General features: G+C 45.0%; 2 long non-coding RNA genes across 4 annotated transcripts in view; both read right to left on the reverse strand.

The window, feature by feature from the left end:
- The window catches only part of LOC309618078, an 81,607-nt gene that overhangs the window by 35,765 nt on the left and 30,305 nt on the right, over positions 1 to 15,537 (reverse strand). For 2 of the 3 annotated variants that reach the window (XR_014238306.1, XR_014238307.1), the window contains exon 3: positions 15,392 to 15,522. This is a non-coding gene — a long non-coding RNA (uncharacterized lncRNA). Of the gene's footprint in view, positions 1 to 9,752; positions 10,932 to 15,391; positions 15,523 to 15,537 lie in introns of those variants that run through there. The other variant, XR_014238308.1, reaches the window with a different exon arrangement.
- On the reverse strand, positions 209 to 1,279 carry LOC309618079. Its single transcript, XR_014238309.1, has 2 exons — positions 418 to 1,279; positions 209 to 377 (listed from the first exon to the last, which is right to left on the reverse strand). It is a non-coding gene; the product is annotated as an uncharacterized lncRNA (long non-coding RNA).

Here is a 15,537-nt window from a genome sequence, read left to right on the forward strand (position 1 = left end):
TGTAAACACCACCTGTTTTATCCCTGAACTCCCCATGTGATCCCTCTGGGGGAAGAGAAAACTTCCTTTTGGCTGGTCAACTAGAGCTGACTTTTCAAGACTGGCTCAGACCTCCTTGCCTGCACCCCACCCCCTGCCCCTATTCTATTCCAGGTTAATGCCCCTCCTTGATGGCCCCAGTGTTGTGTTGTCACAGCTCTTTGCTTACTTATTTTTTATTTTTTATTTTTTTTGACTGCGTTGGGCTTTCTCTTGTTGCAGAGCACAGGCTCTAGGCATGCAGGCTTCAGTAGTTGCAGCACACAGGCTCAGTAGTTGCAGCACGTGGGCTTAGTTGCTCTGCGGCATGTGGAATCTTCCTGAACCAGGGATCGTTGCTCTGCGGCATGTGGAATCTTCCTGGACCAGGGATAGAACCCCTGTCCCCTGCATTGGCAGGCAGATTCTTAACCACTGCGCCACCAGGGAAGTCTCTTTTACTTATTTATTTATCACACCTTTATTGTCTCCTCTGCTCCAAACTGAAGGGCTTGCCTTTCTTCCTGGGGCCTCAGGGCCGTCACAGCCTCTTGCAGATGGCAAGTTCTCAAAGGATTGTTTGTTGATGAAATAAAAGGGGAGATGGGCAGGTGACCGACCTCCCATTCTGAGGGCCAGCACTACACACTATAAACTGGCGCTGTGGTTTTCTCCTATGTCTTCTCTAGCTACCAATACCAGTGCCAGCCCAGAGTCCCAGAGGTCACTGAGATTTATTTGGGATATATATCTAACTCAAGACAAATGGTGCTTTACCTGCAAAACTAGTGTTGCTGATAGCAGGTTAATTCCGAATTAGCCCAGGGGGTAAAGCACCAGCATCTGGGTCCTCTCCCTCCTTCCTTCCCTCCAGCCCAGTGGTTATTGTTGAACCATCTTCCCCAGGCTAACTCCGCAGTGGGGGAGGTGAGGAGTTAGAGTTTAAAGAGGGAGGGGTGGTGGGGAAGCCCTGAGGGTGGGTGAGCCCCACTGGAAACCCCAGCCAGAGACTGATGACTCATCTTTCTGCCAGTTCCCTCTGGCTCCCTGGGAAGGAGGGCCCCTGGCTGGGACGGTTCAGGAATGGCCTCAGTCACATTCAGAAAGAACTTGGATAACTCTCTGTTGCTGTTTTCCAGGTTTTGTTTTCACCCCACCTGCAGAACTGGTCCACCTTCATTCCTGGCCCCGCCAAACTGACAGGAGAGCAGTGACTCAGTGACCATCCCCTCATCAAGCAGCTCCCTCACCAGACGGACTGCCATTCTGATGCCTTGTGTGTGTGTAGGGCGGGCGGTGGCGGGGGGGCGATGGGGGGTTGCTGTGGGTGGCTTTAGGCAGCACCTACACTTTGAAACCCCTGGTCGAGACTGGAGCCAGCTTTCCCAAACTTACCGGGCATCCCCTGGAGGTTCTGATTAGGTAGATCTGGGGATGCCCTGAAATCTACATTGGAAGCCCTCAGATGATTTCATAACCAATGAAAATCAAACTCATTAGCATCTGGCCCCTTCCTACCTGCTGGGCCTAATTTCCTGAGCCTGGCCCTGTGCTATCTGTGGTTAGCTCTGCCTACGACACCCTCAGCATCCATGTGGGGAGCTCTCCATCCATCGAGTCAACCGAGGCTGGGTTTCCAGCCTCAGAAGTCTTTTTCTATCACCCTCATCACCTTTGCAGAGTTAGGTGTGTTCTCTTCTGCTCCCACAGCTCTGTGTGTGTTTCCCACTTGGAGCCTATGGCGGACACTCTGTAGGTTGGACCCAAAGCCCTTCCAACTTTCTCTTTCCTTGGTTTACTCCTTCATTGAAAACACACCTTCTCTCCTCCCTTGCACTTGGAAGCTACAAGACAGCTCTGGCCAGTGTTGAATAAGCATAGGTCCACTAGGGTTTCTGGAAAGCTTCAGCCTTCATGGTCCCAGGACTGCACCTTTCTTCTTCCGACGTGGCTGCAGTGGCTGGATCTGTCACCTTGGCACTTGGAGTGAAAGGCCGAGGGAATCAGAGCCTTCCACCCTTGCACTCTGGGGCCGCTGGGCCACCAGCAACACCCCACTTCCAGACTGCTTACCGGGGTGGGGCGTGGTCAACCCTTATTTATGAACAAACCAACCTCTATTGATGAATAAAGTAATAGCTGGCCTTTCTTTGGTTCTAAGTAGAATTGTTACCAAGGCTGTAGCCCCAGAGTCCTACCCCTGCCGTGTCCTCAAATGGAAACCAACAGCTCTTATCTAAGTTTCAGGAGGAAGCTGCAAAGATTAAAAAACAAGAACCAGTTATAACCATCTAGGCCCAAGGTGGCACAAGATTTGACTTCCAGTAGACCTTGAGCCTCGTTATAAGCTCATTGTAATACATTAACTAAATGACACACCCACCAGTGCCATGACAGCTGACAATTGCCATGACAACAATCAGAAAAGCCCAAAGCATAGAGAGGTATTTGAATTAAACTTCCCTAGGGGAAAGAACTCTTTCTTTTTTTTGTAGATGAAATTCACAAAACATAAAATTAAACATGTAAAAATGAACAATTCAGTGGCATTTAGTACATTTGCAATGTTGTGCCACCTCTATGTAGTTCTGGAACATTTTCATCATCCCCAAAGAAAATCCCATGTCCATTAAGAGGTTGTTCCTCATTCTATTCACCCCAGCTCCTGAAAGCAACCAATCTGTGTTCTGTCTCTATGGATCTACTTCTTCTGGGTATAGCATATAAATGGAATTATACAGTAAAAAAAAAAAAAAAGAAAAGCCCAAACAAGGACTGAAGGGAGTGTTGCATCAATTCCAGGTCCAAACCACACCACTGTCCTCGGATGTCATGAATAATCCTCCCACTCTTTCCAATTCCCTCCCTTTTACCTCAACCCTCCTATATATTTGGTGTCTCTGCCTGAATTGGGTTGGGAAGTTTTGATTTGCAAACAAGGCTCCCTCTTCTCCGTTCTTTGACCACTGAATAAAGCTTGTGCTGTTCCAATAAAGCTTGTGCTGTTCCAATAAAGCTTGTGCTGTTCCAGTCTCAGCACGGGTTATGTTACTGGCTGTGCGAAGCCACTTGGAAAGAGAACCTCCCTGGTCGAGACAAGGAGTCTTGGCCCAGGCTAGGACCCCTGGGGCAGGTCCAGTCAACCAATTTGGTAACAGAATGAGTTCACTAAGTGATACACAGCGAAGATGCCTGCTTTCCCTGGGACAGCCTCAGTTCATACCTGTTTTCAGGATGAAATTACTAAATTGCACCCCTTTCACTCTCGAAAGTGTTCTGGCTTGAATTGTAAATTACCCTTTGCATTTTTCTTTTTGCATTAGATGTATTTCATTCCAACTTTTATTAAACGAAATGCAAAACTTCGTAAGTATTAATTAATCTACCCAGACTCCCTCAAATGAAAATAAGGGCCATGGTCATGGTGTTGCAACTAAAGCCTGGGAAAATGAGATGCAACTTATAGCTCAGGAAATGTTGGCCATCACTGGTGAGACCCATGTTAGCCCCAGAGAAAACAGGTAAAATCCTTAACATATAAAAAAATCTTGGCTTGAACTTGATATACAAATGTTTTCTTCTCTGTTCTCACTTTAATATCAGAGTTCAACAGTAAAACTTCCTGTTTTAAATCATCCCATTTATCTCATATCCTCTTGTATTTTGCTAGACTGACCTCACAGAGGGCAGGGATATTTGCTTGTCAGGTTTCATGCTGCCATAGACTCAGTGCTCAGAGAACATTTGTACGAAGAACTGGATCCCTCCGACAAGGTCTCAGAATCTGAGCTTCTAAGATTACACAGGTGGTCTTTAACTTATTTCAAGGCATTTAGGATCAGAAAAAGGTTTTCATGTTAAACATGTCTGCAGAAGCCCAAGTGCTCCTCAGAAATACTTGGATCTGTAACTGAATTGGATTCCTAAGTTTTCCCCATCACTAAAAATCTGATTCCATGAAATCCCCCGTGAACATCACCCCAGATATCATCTAGGACAGTAACACTGACCTTTTAAAGACCCTCTGCCTCTAAATAGCAGAGACACTGACAGTCCCGCAAAAAGTAGTATAACCTGATGTTCTGGTGAGGGTCCCATGATCACACCATTAGTCTGAGGGTCCTAGGAGATGAGAATCCAGCTGTCTTACCAACAAGCCATGGGAACTGCTCATAATCTGAGTTGCTGATTTATACAGTTGATCAGTATCACTCACCAATCTAAAATCCTTTCAGTGGCTTCTCACTGTGTCTGGGATAAAGTCCAGGGATTCAAGTTTCCAGGATGCTTCAGGAGCTTTAAATGACCTATCCCATCCCTTCAGACTGATGTCCACCAATTCCACCTTCCTTGCATTTTCTCACAAGCCCCACACCTTATTAATTGTCCCTCTACTTGGAATGCCTTCCCTCACCTGACTAGCTCCTACTCATCCGTCAGAAGCCACCTCCTCTGGGAGGCCTTTCCAGGTTGAAGAGAGGTGAGCGACAACCCCTAACCAGACAGAGAAATCAGAATGCCCCCAAATGGGGGGTTGAACAAATACACTATTGTGTAAAATGAAATAAAAATGGAGATGTGAGTTTTCTTATTTCTCTATTAAGCAGTTTAAAAATACTGTAACTACATTATGTTCATAGTCAAATACTCAAGAGTGTACAGTGAAGACTTAATCTCTCACTTCCTCCTGGCTCCAGTCTTCCCTGAGGCCCCCACTGCTGTCAGTTTCTTGGGTGGTCTTCCAGAGATGTTCCACATATACATAGGTATATAAAAGTCGAAGTGAGAGAGGTAAGAGGGGACATGAAATCCATTTAAGACATGGTTCCTGCTCCTGAGAAACTCACAGCCTTCTTGGGACAGTAAGTCAGTCCCAACCCATTAGCTGGCAGCATGGAGCAGTATGTGGGAACCTGTATGGTCCTCACTCAAGGCCACTCAGAGCCAGGATTCAAGCCCCAAGCCCGGGCTGATTTCATAAACCATCACCATCCGTAAGTAAAGACAATGCCACCCATAAGTAGAATGAAGACACGCTTCCCAGACCCAGTCCCTATAAATAGCTTGAATACACATATTTTAATCCTTGTTTTGTAGAGTTCCAGCTCTTGGGCTTTTAAAGCTGGGATACAGCTGAGTCTGGGGTTGGAAACCAGGACTGGCATGGGGCAATAAAATTAACCATGCGTCAAGATTTTTGCTTGAACTATAATTACAAGTTATTACAGGAAAAACAAAAATACTCTATTAAGTGGAGCCACTGTGATGAAACTTAGGCTCCAAGAACAGGAACCATGTGGAAATGTGGCATCTTTTGACCTGCATCTTCACTTAGACCATCTGATAAATGAGGAAACCCATGGAAGGAAAATGACTTGCCTAAGGTCACCGGGTTAGTTTTGACAAAATGATGACTAAAGCATGTGGTTCCAACTCTGGGTTGAGTGCAGTTTCCACAGCATGGCCTCCCCCAACACAAAAGAACAATGTGAGTACGTTGATATCCTTCCCTGACACGCAGTCTGGGTCCCTTCTCTTACTTCAAGTGGGAACTGATGAGAAAGTCAGGCTTGGAAGGTCAGGTCAGGGACTCAACTACTACCGACTGTCATGGTTCCCAGCTGGAATCCATAGAAATGGAATGACTGAATTAAGCAGAAAATGTCTCAAAAGGTTAATGGGCAGTTCACAGAACCATCCAGATGCTTGAGAACCAGGCTCAAAGCTACACAGTCAGAAACATCACCCCAGATAGAAGCTTCATGTGTGCCATGCCCCCGCAGCACCAGGAATCCAGATCTGCTACACTCCCCCCCACTGAAACATAGGAAGTGCTAGGGGCCAAAAAAAAAAAAAAAAAAAAGGAGAGAGAGAGAGGGAGGGAGAGAGAAATGTCCTCCAGCTACTTGAGCTGGTGCACAAGGAAGACAGGCCCTGGAGCTGGCGGCTGGGGAGAGGAGAGCCCTCGGCAGGGACAGGGGGCAGGTGGGTCTAGCCAAAAAGTGCAATTTGACTTTGTGGTACAGAAACGTGGTGTGAGAGGCATAACTCCACCGTCCCCAACACCCCAGGACAGGAGTTGCCAAATGCAAGTCACATGCTGGGGGAAATTGCAAACACAGGAAGGGAAATTGAGCAATCCCAAGGAGAAATGAAGTCCGGAATATGTTCCGGGAGGAAGGGAAGGTTCATTTCTCCCAACCTTGGTTGAGAGATCATTTGATGGGGGAGGAGGAGGAAGAGGCTAATGCATGACAAACACTCGCTTTCTTTGAATGCCAGGCAGGAGCTGGACTGTAGTTGACAAATCTCCTGTAATATGGAGAAGAGTATCAACCTCTAGGAAGAAAGGGAAATGGTACAACTTTGATAAGTTGGGAGGGGTCGGGGAAAGATTCCTTTCCACTTGTCACACCCTCCTGGCTTCTCTCCCTCTCACAAACCTCTCTTAGAAGGAGGAGGTGGCAGGCTGTGGAGGGCTGCCTAAGCCCCGCCTCCTGCTTTCCTTCCAGTGGGGTCTCCCGCCAGCTGGCCAGCTGCAAGCACAGCTGTAAAGGAGCCAGCCCTGGAGCGAGGCTCAGGGCTTTCAGCATTTCTGACCAGGTGCCGGGGTGGGGGTGGGGGATGCAGTGGGGTGGGTGGTGGTCTAATTCTGGGGATGGTATTAGCAAGTTGGTCATTGCCTAGTTCACCTAAATCTACATCACTAAATCAAGATACCTCGATTTTAGACTTGGTCAGTTCTCTGGAATTCAATTTATACAGAGTCACAGAAATTCACTGATAGCGTTGAAAGAAGTCTTTAAATTTGTTTCTCATTCTGGACCACACTGCCAGCAAGGCACTTCAAATTAAATATTTAAAATATAAATTTCTAATTGTCTTCCAAGCGTGGCACAATTATAGCTCATTTTCTGTATACCTGTATCAGTATAGAGAGTTAAAATAATTCGGTAAATGGCAACATTAAAAATAGGCTGCAGGGCTTCCCTGGTGGCACAGTGGTTAGGAATCCGCCTGCCAGTGCAGGGGATACGGGTTCGAGTCCTGGTCCAGGAAGATCCCACACGCCACGGAGCGACTAAGCCCACGTGCTGCAACTACTGAGCCCGCATGCCACAACTACTGAAACCTGCATGCGTACAGGCCATGCTCTGCAGCAAGAGAAGCCACCGCAATAAGAAGCCCACTCACTGCAACAAAGAGTAGCCCCCGCTCGCAGCAACTAGAGAAAGCCTGCGTGCAGCAACGAAGACCCAACGCAGCTAAAAATAAATAAAATTTAAAAAAAAAATAGGCTGCAATTTTTGTAAGCCAAGGCATCAGGCCCTGCAGGTTGACTAATCTAATACCAATTCCCAATTCCCTTCTCCTTGGCCTCTTCCATCATGTAGTCTGGGTGGGGAAATACTCTCTTTCCCAGACCTTCTTGCAGCTGAGAGTGCTACGTGACATAGTTCTGGCCAATAAAGTAGAAGCTGAAGAACCCTGAGAGCTTCTGGGAAAACTTTTGCTTCCTTGACAAATGGGACCAAAGCTGCTGGTGCTACCCCCATTCACCCTCATTCTTACCTTGAATGAGGCCATGATGCTTGGAACTATAGTGACCATCTTAGGGGTAGGAGGTGGTACATAGGTCCCAAAGCTAGCTTGTTAGAGATGATGAATGAGAAAGATAGAAATTGCTTGGGGTCCAGTGGAACCAATACCAACATCATCTCCGGACTTCTTACTATGCCAGGAAACAAACTCATTTCTTGAACAAATAATCAGGTTTTAGGTAATTGGTAGCCTAAAGCATTTCTGCCTGACACTCTCTATTTTGGCACTTCTTCATTTTTGAATGTAGAAGAGCTGTCAAATAGTGGAAATGGCTGGACTTCCCTGGTGGCGCAGTGGTTAAGAATCTGCCTGCCAATGCAGGGGACACGGGTTCGAGCCCTGGTCCGGGAAGATCCCACATGCCGCGGAGCAACTAAGCCCATGTGGCACAACTACTGAGCCTGCGCTCTAGAGTGCGTGAGCCACAACTACTGAGCCCTCATGCCACAACTACTGAAGCCTGTGCACCTAGAGCCCGTGCTCTGCAACAAGAGAAGCCACCGCAATGAGAAGCACGCCCACTGCAACGAAGAGTAGCCCCCGCTCACAGCAACTGGAGGAAAGCCCGCGTGCAGCAACAAAGACCCAACACAGCCAAAAAATAAATTAATTAATTAAAAATAAAAATAAGTTAAAAAAATAATAATAATAATAAAATAAGTTTAACTAATGTCCAGTCAGTATGCCTTATGAATGCTATAGTTCCCCGGGTATTCTCATCTTCCTGTGCTTAGTATAAAGGAAACAGCTTATCTACACAGAAATCATATCACCATACTTACCATACTTATTACACCATACTTATTTTCCCAATCAAGAAACATTCTTAATGATAAAAGTAAGGACATTTACATACCCAGTTAAATATCTGTCTAATTAGACAAGAAGCCGAAAAACCTGACACTCCAGGTCAATACCAGACACCAGATAAACCCAATCAGATGGCAGTTGCCATATAAGCATAGTTGAATTTAATGTTCAATTGTTAATCCTTTTAGGGTGTTATTGCTCTACCTCAGGGTTTCCCCAAATACCTAGGCTCTGCCTCCCCATCCAGGTAAGATCTTTATCTGGCTGGCAGCTAGCTTTGACCCACTCATTGGAGCCCACACTGGCAGTATCTTGGTTGAAACTGGTGGTGAGCTGAATCCTGCGCCCAGGTGTGTTTTGTTGAGTCTGTACTGCCTTTTAGGAAAATGTGAGCTATGTCCAGTTAAACAGAGCAGATGGATTGTAAGAGATTTTCTTATCTTCTTACAGAGACACAACTTAAACATTAGTGAAGGAATTAAAAAAAAAAAAAAGGACTTCCCTGGTGGTCCAGTGGGTAAGACTCCGAGCTCCCAAAGCAGGGGGCCCGGGTTCGATCCCTGGTCAGGGAACTAGATCCCGCATGCCACAACTAAGTCCTGGAGCAGCCTAAATAAATATGTAAATAAATTTTAAAAAAAAAGCCTTAAGACGAAGAGAATAGGAGAGAAGACATAAGAAATTTCAAGATGTTTTGGGGAAGGCAGGAGAGTGATAAAAGATCTAGCAGAGCAGAAGAAAATAGAAAATAATGCTTGCAGTGGGGAGATTGGTGAGAATAGGGGGATTTCCCCCTAAACCCCTAAGAGGTCAAGGCTACAAGGTACAGTACAGGGAAGGTCTGGCTGAGAGTGAAGACAGGGGAATTAACGCAAAATCTGTAAGACCACCCCCATCCCCAAAATGTAGACTAAATTAATTTAAAGGGCTCCAGGAAGAGGAGAGGGCAAGGACGGAAGCATAGGACTGAACACAGGGGGATCAAATGCTTGACAAACGGTTGGACCCTCAGCTTCCCCTTCTTCCCCATTTTTGTCTGCTCCCAGAACGCCTGTAACTAGGTTGTTACATCTTAGGTAATATATTAGGGATTTTCCTCTGGCAAACCAAAAAACCCCAGAGAAAAACCCTTTATATGAGGATATTAGGGAGCTTGGTCAGAAAAAAATCATCTCCTTCCCCATCAGGCTAAGGAGCCACCTTCAGTGAACAAAGCCTGTTCCCACATGTAGTTTCCAGTGAGACTTTTAAAGCCTCATTTTTAAATATAAGCAGGGAACCAGTGCGCACCAGACGTTTTTAGACACCTCAAGCTGTAAAGGAAAAAAGGCAAACAAAATGAAGGGGAAAAAAGAGAAAAAAGGATCTCTGAAGAACAGAGACAACATAGAAAAGAGACCAATAATTAAAAGTTTTAATTAATATCTCAGCTAGGTAAGGGAAGATCTTATAATCATACAATGAGATTAGGAAACTCCAAAAAAGGAACAGAGAACAGGTAAAAGTCCTTGAAAATTGACCATATGATGGAGAAATAAAACAGTCCAAAGAATAATTTGAAGTGAAATCAAGAAAATCTTCCAGAAGGTAGAACAACAACAACAAAAAAGAGACGAAAAAGAGGAAAGAAAAGACATTTAAGGAACAAATCCAAATATCCCAAAGCTCCCTCCATCCCCTGAAGTACACCGGGAGAACACTGACCATGGACTTTGGGGACAGGGACACTTGTACCTGTCTAGTCCTCCTCAAAATGGGACCATTCAGAGCTGTGGTGGCCTGTGCATCATAGTAGGGAGAGGGGCAGCAGTGACCAGAGATCCTAGAAGTCACCTTGAATTATGGAGATCACATTCTAAGCCTCATTTTAAAAATTATTATTTAAATATTATCAGTTTATTTTTTTATATAGGTACTACATTAAATATTCAAAAGGTTCAAAGTGAAAAGTCTCTTTCCCACTCCCATCTCCTAGCCCTCCAGTCCCCTAACTGGATTCCATATCCCCCAGTTTCCAGGAACATTTTCCTATAAGTCCATATTTTCTCCAAATACCACTGGGTTTGTATAAATAGTCTTGTTCAAGGTATCTTGAGCTTTCACAAACTCTCCCCTCAAAGTCCTGCCAGCTTCTGCCCACTGCCCTGTTCCAAAGCACTTCCACATTTTTAGATATTTGTTATAGCAGCCCCCAAATCTATATTAGTTATCTAATGCTGCATAACAAATTAACCCAAAACTTAGCAGTTAAAAAAAAAAACAGTAAATATTTATTAGTTCATGTACTTTCAGTGGGTCAGGAATTTGGGCACATCTTAGCTGCTGGTTCTGTCTCTGGGTCTCTCATGAAGCCATAGTCAAATGTCAGCGGGGGCTGCAGTCATCTGAAAGCCTGACTGGAGCTGGAGGATCCTCTTTCAAGATGGGTCACTCCCATGGTTGTTGGCAGGAGGCCTCAGTTCTTCTCTACCTGGACCTCTCCATAGGGCAGCTTGAGTATCCTTATGACATGTCAATGAATTATCCAAGAGAGAAGAAGACAGAATCCACAATGTCTTATGCCCTAGTCTTGGAAGTCACACACCATCATTACTGTGATGTCCTATTGGTGTGACTAACAAGTCAGCCCAAAATAGCCCATACAGGATGTGACTACCAGAAGGCTAGAAGCTGGGGGGTGGATCTTGGAGCCTGACAATCATACCTTCCCCAGAAGCAAACAATGTCACTAGCCTCTTATACGCCCTTTCAGAGTTATTTTATTCAGAAACAAGCAATTATAAATATATGTATCTTTTCTTCCCTCCTTTAGACAAATGGTAGAATACTACATATACCATTCTGTACCTTGCTTTTCTCACTTAAAAATACATCATGGTGATCATTCCATATTATTATTTAATGCATGCTTACTTCTTTTTTTTTATAAATGTATTTATTTTTATTTTTATTTATTTTTGGCTGCGTTGAATCTTTGTTGCTGAGTGCAGGCTTTCTCTAGTTGTGGCGAGGGGGGGCTACTCTTCGTTGCGGTGCGTGGGCTTCTCATTGCGGTGGCTTCTCTTGTTGCGGAGCATGGGATCTAGGTGCGCGGGCTTCGGTAGTTGTGGCACTTGGGCTCAGTAGTTGTGGCTTGCGGGCTCTAGAGCATAGGCTCAGTAGTTGTGGCGCACGGCCTTAGTTGCTCCGCGGCATGTGGGATCTTCCTGGACCAGGGCTCGAACCTGTGTTCCCTGCATTGGCAGGCGGATTCTTAACCACTACGCCACCAGGGAAGCCTGCAAGCCTACTTCTTTTTTACATCTGTATAGTGTCCCACTGTATAAATGAAGGATAATTAATTAAACCAGTCCACTACTGTGGGATGTATAAACTAGTTGGAATCTTTTTTTTTTTTTTTTAAGAGCAGAACCTGGCTCACATACTTCTAGTCATACAACTTTAGTCAAGTTACTTAACCTCTTTGAACTTGAGTTCCGTCATTTGTAAAACAGGAATTTAAAAAGTCCCTCCTGGGCTTCCCTGGTGGCGCAGTGGTTGAGAATCTGCCTGCTAATGCAGGGGACACGGGTTCGAGCCCTGGTCTGGGAAGATCCCACATGCCGCGGAGCAGCTGGGCCCGTGAGCCACAACTACTGAGCCTGCGCGTCTGGAGCCTGTGCTCCGCAACAAGAGGGGCCGCGATAGTGAGAGGCCCGCGCACCGCGATGAAGAGTGGCCCCCGCTTGCTGCAACTAGAGAAAGCCCTCGCACAGAAACGAAGACCCAACACAGCCATAAATAAATAAATAAATAAATAAATAAATATTAAAAAAAAAAAAAAAAAAAGTCCCTCCTTCACACCTCACAGGGTCATTGGAAGAATTAAATGAGATCAGTAGGTAAAGCAAATAGCACAGAGTCTTCACTGGGCAGTGCTTGGTCGTGTGTGTTGTCTTCCTTTTCACTGTAATGAGCCCCCAGAGCCTGTCCCTGCCCTGGGGAAGTGCTTTCCTATTTCCAGTCCCACACACTGGTATCTGGCTTCATTCACCTCCTGGTTCAGCAACAGGAGGTTCAACTGGAAGAAAGGACTCCAGCGTGCTCTCCAAGGGAGCCTGTAGGGGGCTCTCTGACTGCTTCTCACGCCCTTGTATTGTCACACATTTGCCACAGGGCCAGCCCCGGCTGTTTGCCTCCCCGACACTGACCTAGCTGGCAAGGACTGCAGAGAAAAGTCAGGCCTGAGGCCTGGCACATCCTACGGATGTTACCGCAGAGCAAACACGAGTTTGCTGGCTGGGTGGATCCCAGTCAACAGGGAGATAAACGGATTAAAGACAAACAGGTGAGAACTCCCTGCCAAGGAAGCAGGAAGAAGGCGGGCTGCCGCCTCTGTCTGGGGTTGGTTTATCACCTATCTATCTATCTATCTATCTAATAAATAAAACAGCTTTAATGACATATTCATATGCCATGCAATTCACCCATTTGAAGTGTACAACTCAGTGGTTTTTACTATATTCAAGAATTGTGGGGAATTCCCTGGTGGTCCAGTGCTTAGGACTACGTGCTTTCATTGCTGAAGGCCTGGTTTCGATCCCTGGTCAGGGAACTAAGATCCTGCAAGCTTCGAAGCATGGCCAAAAAAAAAAAAAAAAATTGTGCAACCATTGTAACAATGTCATCATCCAAAAAAGAAACACGATGCCCACCAGCAGTCACTCCCCCCTTCCCATCTCCCCCCTCCACTCCCAGGCAACTGCTAATGTACTTCCTGTCTCTATGAATTTGCCTATTCTGAAAAATCTCATATAAATAGAATCCTATAATATGCAGTTTCATGATGTTTTCAAGGTTCATCCATATTGTAGCATGAATCACTGCTTTATTCCTTGTTATTGCCAAATAATATTCCTTTCTATGCAGGTACTACATTTTGTTTATCCGTTCATCAGTTGATGGGCTTTGGGGCTGTTTCTACTTTTTGGCTATTATGAATAATGCTGCTATGAACATTCATGTACAAGTTTTTGTGTGGACATATGTTTTCCTTTCTCTTGGGTATATATCTAGGAGTGGAATTGCTGGTTCATATGGTAACTCTATGTTTAACTTTTGGAGGAATTCCAAACTATTTTCCAAAGTGGCTGTACCATTTTACATTCCCACCAATAGTATATGAGTGCTCCAATTTCTCCACATCCTCACCAACACTTGTTATTATCTGTTTTTTCTATTATAGCCCTCCTAGTGAGTATGAAATAGTATCTCATTGTAGTTTTGATTTGGATTTCCTTGATGAATAATAATGTTGAGCAGCTTTTCATGCACTTATTAGCCATTTGTATATCTTTTTTGGAGAAATGTCTATTCAGAGCCTTTATCCACTTTTAACTGGGTATTTTTTTTTTAATTGTAGATTGTTAGAGTTCTTTACATATTCTAGTGGGGGGCTCTTATTTTAATCTTTTTGAAATTACTGTTTTCTCAGTCATATGCATACTTACACTAGAGCCATAACGTGTTTGAATCCAAAGAATACAAATAGATTGGTTTATCAGGATGTTAAAGTGTTTGCAATCTGGTGCAACATTATGGGAGCCCTAGAGACCCCTGGAATCCAGGAGATCCAACTAGCAACTTTAAAAGAATCTGTTCAATCTCAGTAAAGATATTTCCTTTGTGTGTTTCTGTGCCTTCCTTGAATGGAAGGAAACAGAACTGTTCTACTGCCTCAAGTCCACATCCCCAAGGGGAAATGACTCTGCAGGCAACAGCAGAATAGAGGCTATGGGACATTCCACCGTGCAATGGACATAATGATCTAGAAAAGCTTTCATTATTTCAGGCCTTCTCATTTCATTTCAATAAACATTTAATGAGGATTTCTTATATGTCACAAATGGAGATACAAAGATGAATAAGTCATGGAGGGAGAAATGGACACAAACAAAAGATTTTTCAATACTGAGTGAACAGACATTGTCCAAAGCATGCTGGGAGTGTGGAGGAAGGGGCAATTCCCTTTGTCAAGAAGGGGTAGTGGTGAGAAGGGAGATTGGGAATTATGGTAGCTTCACGGAGGAGATGATGTTCAAGCTGGTCTTGAAGAGTGAGTATGAGCTTGTCAGGTGAACAAGGAGAGTTAATAGCATGTGCAAGATCATAGAGGCATAACAGAGCATGGTGAACTCCTCCTGTGCCTTTATAATGAATGGCTTTTGGATGAATCCATGAATTCCTATAGGGGAGTTTGATTCCAGCCCACCTTTAGGTTCAGAGTGGACATGTTGAACAGAAGGATAGGGCTAGGGAAGAGAGTTCACCCCAATGCAGGATGGGGCTGTCTGAGAGTTCAGCCTGATTCCTTACTTTTTAAGGTCCCCACTGGGTTGGATCCAGCCCATAAACAAACTTTCAGATGGAGCACCATTCTATCTCCTGTGAAAAAGTCAGGGAGAGGCGCCTCTAACCGCAGAGAGGGGTGGGTATGGCACCATAAAGGGGATTGGTGAGTGTGGAAGGGAGGGGACTCCGAAGACACACTGTTTGTTCTACACCTCTGTTTGTCCTTACATCTAACCTAGTGTCTACAGACTTATAATGAGTAACTAAATCAATGACGTCAAAGCTGGACTCTTGGTGTAAAACAGGTACTTTTCTTCAGTCTTAAGTGCCAAAACACATTCCATTGCCCCTGGACCCTTGTCCTCAGGAAGCTGGTAGGAGGCCAATCACAGTTTTCCAAGAAGCTCCAGGTGAGCTGCCAGCTGGTTGTGAATTTAGTCCCTGCTGCCCTGGTCTGGATTTGACCTGCTGCCCTAGGTGTGTGTTGCAGTGTGAGAGCCTGGTGTGTTGGTCAGGAAGCTTCCTGATGTAAGTTGAAAGCTCAACTCAAAATGGCTTCAACAATAATGAAAAGTATATTCACAGAACAAGAATTCTGGAAGTCAGGTGGTTTCAGAGTTGGTGAACTTACCAGTCAAACTGGGTCATCAAGGACTTAAGTTCTTGCCATTTCATCTTCAGTGTACTGGCCTGTCCCCTTCAATGTCATAGGTCAGCTCCCCTCATGGTCCTAAGATGGCTGCTGCAGCTCCATGCTTCACACTGCAGATATCAATG

Source organism: Balaenoptera borealis, assembly GCF_965194805.1.
Source record: "Balaenoptera borealis genome assembly, chromosome: 20".
In the NCBI taxonomy this organism is placed as follows: Eukaryota; Metazoa; Chordata; class Mammalia; order Artiodactyla; family Balaenopteridae; genus Balaenoptera; species Balaenoptera borealis.